General features: G+C 36.3%; 1 protein-coding gene across 1 annotated transcript in view; it reads left to right on the top strand.

The window, feature by feature from the left end:
* Positions 1-4834: 4834 nt before the first annotated feature.
* Positions 4835-6000, top strand: part of LOC134217625 (uncharacterized) — a 36998-nt gene continuing 35832 nt past the window's right edge. The window contains exon 1 of the mRNA XM_062696426.1: positions 4835-4959. The gene's annotated coding sequence lies outside the window, so the exon portion shown is untranslated. The remainder of the gene's footprint in view (positions 4960-6000) is intronic.

The following is a 6000-nucleotide window of genomic DNA, read 5'->3' as shown; positions in this document are numbered from 1 at the left end:
TGATCTGGAAAAGGAGGTCATGACCCTGGGATGCGGTCACTATTCCAAAGTATTTCGAAGCGAACGGATGTTACAAAGTTATCAAAGTTGGAAGTTGAAGAGTAGAGAAGAAAGTGTGTGGAACAAGAGAAGGCGTTGAGGACAAACCCCACTGTTTTTGGGTTGAAAACCCCAGCAAGAACCGCCGTCATTTCCTGGTTCCGTAGTCAGCCTAATCCAGCATTGTTTCCGCCGATAGAACAGAGTTGCTCGCTGGTCACTAGCTTTAAGAGAGAGTGAAGACAGAAATGAATAAAGTGTCACAAAGTTAAGCTCTGTGGTTTTCCCTGCATTTCATTGCGAGAATTCCCTGTCCGCGAGTTGGTAACTCTTTCGGATATTCCTCTGGGGTTTAGTTCTGGAATTCCTTCACAAATTCCTTCGGAAAATTATTAAGGTTTTCCGCGTAGGAATTTGCTTTAGATTTTTTTTTCAATAATTCATTTAGGGGCTGTCCATATACCAGGTGATAGGTTTTGAACAGTTACAGATACCCCCCTCCTCCAGCATGGACAGTAGTTCATTACACGTCCCCCTCCGCCAAAACTGTCCTCGTGGTATATGGACAGCCCCTTAAGAAATCCTTCAGAAATTTCACCGGAAATCCCTATGGAGATTCTTCCACAAATACCTTAAGAAATTTCTTCAGAAATTCTTCCAGAAATTCCTGTTAGCATTGAACTTTATTTATAAATTAAAAAGACATTAAGAAAAATAAAAATAAATCAGGATCAGGTCCTCCAGAAATTCCTTAAGAACTTTCTCTAGCAAATCGTTCTGATCTTCCTACTGGAAATTACTTAGGATATTCCTCAGTGTTTTCAGCAACTCTTTCATAAATTTTATTGGAAATTTCTCTGGAATTTTCTTCAGAATTTCCTGAACTTCTTTAAACATTTCTGAGGAAATTCCAGCGATAATACCATCTTAGACTATTTCGTTGAAAATTTCTTCAAAAAAATCTTCAAACATTCTGTTGGAAATACCTTCAAGGAAGGATTGAAATTTCTAGAAGAATACATCCAACAAAATATCGGATAGAATTCAGGTATTTTGCATGGATTTATTGAAGAAAAGAGGTCCTAAAGGAATCGCTAAAAAAATATCAAAGGAACTTCCGATGAAAAATCCTACATTTCTCTAGACTTTTATTCACGAACTTCTCTAGAAATTCCATCGGAAATTTCGAATAAAATTGATAAAATTGGCGTGGAACCAGATTTTTTTTTTCGGTATTATGTTGGCGTATATAATTTCAAACCTCAAATTTCAGTGAAAATATTTAATTTGGCGAGCACGTGTTCCATCGTGCCCTAGTTTAAATCCACTAAGGGGCCATCCATAAAGTACGTCATACCTGTAGGGGAAAGGGGAGTCCAGAGCAGCGTGACGATTTATACAAAAAAATTAGAGGTTTAATACAAAAAGTGAGACAAGGGGGAGAGGGGGTTGAAAATCGCCAATTTTGCAAGACGTATGGATCTTCCCTAAAGATTACGGATAATCAATAAATGAATATTCATGCAAACGGTGCAACGAAAAGCAAGCCTTGTTTCCTGTGCCTCTTGCCATGTTATTTCCTGTGCTTTATATAGATATAAAATGAAGAATTCAATTCTGTGAATCAGTTCAATCAAAGGTAATTGCCTATTTCCGGGGATCAAACCACCCGACTTAATGGACGTTAATTTACAATGTTATGAAAACTCATATGTGAATATGTACGTTATGTGGAAGATATTGATTTGGAAAATGTATTGGAGGTAACCACTTTCCCTTCGATGGGACTCGAACCCATGACCTTACAGTACGCTAGACTGGTGCTTTAACCAACTAAGCTACGAAGGACCTCCGTCGGCCTTCGCAACCTAGCGGCTACTGAACGAGCTCGAGATTCCCAAATTGGACGCATAGTCAAATCACTCGCAATCCATTTCTCAAGCCAATACTTCCACATGTGGAAGTTCTATGTTTATTCTATGTTTTCAATTCTATGTTTATTCTATGTTTATCCACTGAAAGTGAGTCCTTATTTTCAATCTCAACAATTATATGCTGCGAAAGTCGTTCAAGTCTATGTTTTGTATTTTTCTGTAGTCATGGGTATTTCATTTTAAAGAATTCATTTTCATTTGACGTATTCATGTTTTCGAAAAATATCTGCGATTCAATGGGTCAGCTTATAATCACTTTCGCAAGATGAGATCTGGGTGCGGCGAAAAGAGACACTTTTTTGTTGTCAAGCGAGTAGAAGGATATTTTGAATTCATTCACATAAGCAAAATTTGTTTGCAGTTACTTGGCAGTTACATTTCCCGCTCTTCGATTTTCTTTTTTCATGATGCACGAGTGAGCACACATGCGCGAGACGCTACATAACTTTACTATGGTTTGCTTGGATTCTCGCTATAAGCAGCAGTTGAATTAGGTACATTTTCGTAACGAGTACTTTTTAACTGATTCCCTACTAATTGGCCGCTCGAAATATAATGTAAAATTGTTGTTACAAAACATACAAAACTTAAACATAGTTAATATTTACTTTATTTCCAAATATCAACAATACTTCTCAATATAAGATTTGAAACGAACATAACCAAAATCTTCAATCATTATCAATCATTATATGGGCAGTTTTGGCTTGAGTTTGACAAGCAAATCGATTCTATACACTTTTCATAAAATTTTCGGGCTGAAACATTTTGAGGTGGCTAAAATCGATTTTGCGTTTTTTGTTTCTTCTCTCTTTCTAAAAGAATCTATCGAGGATAGGAATATTTAAATTTTATGCTACAACATGTAGATAAAGTATGCGGCATACTTCATTTTTTTTATTCATCCTAATAAGAAGTTAGGAATAGGAAGGATAAAGTTACATGAAAAAAATTGACTAGTTCCTTACTTTTGTAATGTATTTCAACATTGCACACGCAGCAGCAAAATCGACTTTCAAACAGTTTCAAGGCGAAATAATCTGAGTTCCAAAATTTATTTATGATAGTAATTCTGAATAAATTTCTGTCGATTAAAGCAATAAAAATTTGTTTCCCGGGAAATTTCAATTTTATTTCCCGTTTCCCGGGAAAATTGGAAGCCCTAGTTCATTCGTTTTCTTCATATAACGTCTTCTATCCGGCTCTTTCGTTTTCCATGCATTCTCAATTGATCAGTGCCTTTCTTCAATTGAGAGATTATTTTTAATCAATTGAGATAAACGTCTTTCGAATGACTGCCAAATGAATAGACCGGGGCTACTCAATTGAGATCTAGATCTAGCTAAGTATGCTAAGTTTACATTCGGGCACTGATTTAAATGAGCCTGGTGCATTTTTTATATTGTTCCTTGTTCTTTTATTTCTTATATTAATCAAGTTCATATCATGTTTTGTTATTTTGTTCATGGCTTCTACCCGGGTAGTGATGGACCTTGTAGATTTTTTTACAAATCAGTTAATATATCTAAATTTCAGTTCCCAATCGAAAACAAAAGCGAAAAAATTAATATCTTGATATGTGAAGCAACTTTATCCAATGGAAGATCGTAGCTCATCGTTGATTCCAGAATGGAATATAGTATTGATCCGATTTTGTCACTCCCCAATTTTGAATACTCCTGATTTTGTCTACCCTCAATTTTATTACGTTTTCGATTTTATCACTTTTTTTTACCCAATTTCGTCACCCTTTTGAGAATTTTATTATTTCTTTTCCTTTTTGTAAATAATACCGCAAACAACAATAATTTTCTCGAAATAACTTTCACCGCCTGCTTATTATGAATCGACTCAGAGCGCCTGTCAAGAATTTTGTAAGTCTTTTCTGACAAGAAATCATGGGTACCGTAAACTGATTCATAAATGAATTTAAAAAAAAATTGAATTACAAAAAAATAAAAATAAAACTAATTTGTCTCATTCTATATTTATTACCCAGCAGAGGGATGATAAAATCATATTACTGTATCGGTTTTAGTTCAAGGGGCCCATTATACGTGCAGAGCCCATAAATTGCGCTAGCTAGACTACAAGCTATATCACTCGACATAAAGTAACTTGATATCTAGCTCGATTTCAATGAAGTTTCATATTGAAGCTTCGTACAGAAGTATAGATTAAACGAAGAAATTTGAGGGTTCCTAAAACTGAATAATTCCACTTGATACGGTTCGAGCTGTCAAGCAATAAGACAACTGGTGAATTTTTAAAAATACTTGCAAAATTGATTCTATAAATAGGAAGTTGGTTTTACGAGAGCGCAAGGTGCTGTACCCAGCTTAGAAAAAAAGTTCTTTTATATAGGTAATTGAGTAATCTGTGCTCATGTACATACTTTATCTTCGATTCGCTGACCATCAGTCCGATCAATATCGATATCCTTGATTCAAATTTCAATCAGGTCACCATAACTGAAAATATATTTCAGTCAATCGGATTTTACCCATGATGTTGGAAAGTGATTTAATCATATTTCTATAATATGTACATCTTTATATGATTTTGCCCCATCCCTGTTCAGATGCTGCCTCTTCACTTAAATCTTGTTCAAGAGTTGAGACCACAAAAGAGTAAGCTTATATACCTACATGTACAGGTCGAGGACTCTCCATGATTCACGGTGTATAAGAAACAAAGTCGAAGGTAACAAACATATGTGAGTGGCATAGAACTGTCCGAACGAATTAAAGCCTGGAGCTTCATGTTGAAGGGGGTATTGTTATGTGTGCTGTTTTATTTCCTTCATCATATTCCGGGTTTTGTCTGTCGGTGAACCAACGAATTGATTGTGCTCCGTAAACAAAATGCTCAACCAGCATCAAGAGCTGCCAGGTATTAAATTGTGATACCATCCGAACGCTCCTTTGTTTTGCTACATACTTTGGCCATGTGAATTCCTTTGGGCGTACTTGACCAGAACGAATAGGTAAGCAGAAGCTGGAGGTAGCGCCCGCGGCTAACTATTTCCCGTATATGCACCTTGTCATTTAGTGTTGAACCATGAAAACGCAAACCTGAGCGGACATAACAAAAACATATACTTCTCAAGGGGGTCATTCCCAAATTACGTAGAGTTTTGTTTTATTCCTGATAAACCTTAACTTACCTTCCCCAATGATAAGATTTTTTATTCACATAATTGAATATATGTGTATTCCCCTTTTGCACCTGTCCTGCGACTCAATTTGTGGATGACTCCTGAGCTCTCTCATTTCGATGCTGTATCCGCAGAGATGAATCACCGCCACAGCCACCACAAGGCCAAACCGAACCCGTGTACACCTCGATGTTAGTGTTTGCACGAGGTTATACACAGGAAAATATAATTGAATTAAAAATTTCCTGTGATGGTTTCGGCATGCATGGGAAAACAGCCAGCCGGCGCAGTAAGTCGGTCGGTCGAGATGAGCTTGCTGATGTACGGAGGAATATTCGTTAATTCAAGGTTGTATTTGCTTGAATTTGTTCTGCTAGCGAACAAGGGTATATGTAATGAATAACAAATAAAGGTAGGGATATCACTTTTGTCTGTAACTGCAGACACGAGTTATTCTCTTATCACAGACATGCCGACGCGTGTCTTAATAAAATTTTGCTGAATAATAAAAACTTTTACGTATGAATTAAACAAATCGCACCATCGCACGCAGCTCTAATTACATGCGTATCATTTTGAAGGCAATGATTGATTCCAAAGTGCGAAACCCAACTCCAATTAAAACACCCAAAAACTAATTAAAAGTTTATTAAATTTCAGAATATTTTGTGAAATTGTTCTTTGACACATCAACTGCATTTCCCTGCTCTATGTGCCAACTTATGCAACAATTGAGTTCAGCTCAATTTGTCAGAAAATGATTTTCTCACCCAAAGGCAAAATCCCAAAGTTTGAAAACTTTTTTCTCTCCATACTGAGCTGGACCAGTCTAATGACGAAGGAGGCATTATAAGAAAAAAATTAAACAGT

This window comes from Armigeres subalbatus, chromosome 2 (genome assembly GCF_024139115.2).
Source record: "Armigeres subalbatus isolate Guangzhou_Male chromosome 2, GZ_Asu_2, whole genome shotgun sequence".
Taxonomy (NCBI): Eukaryota; Metazoa; Arthropoda; class Insecta; order Diptera; family Culicidae; genus Armigeres; species Armigeres subalbatus.
This window is presented reverse-complemented; position numbering and strand designations above follow the sequence as displayed.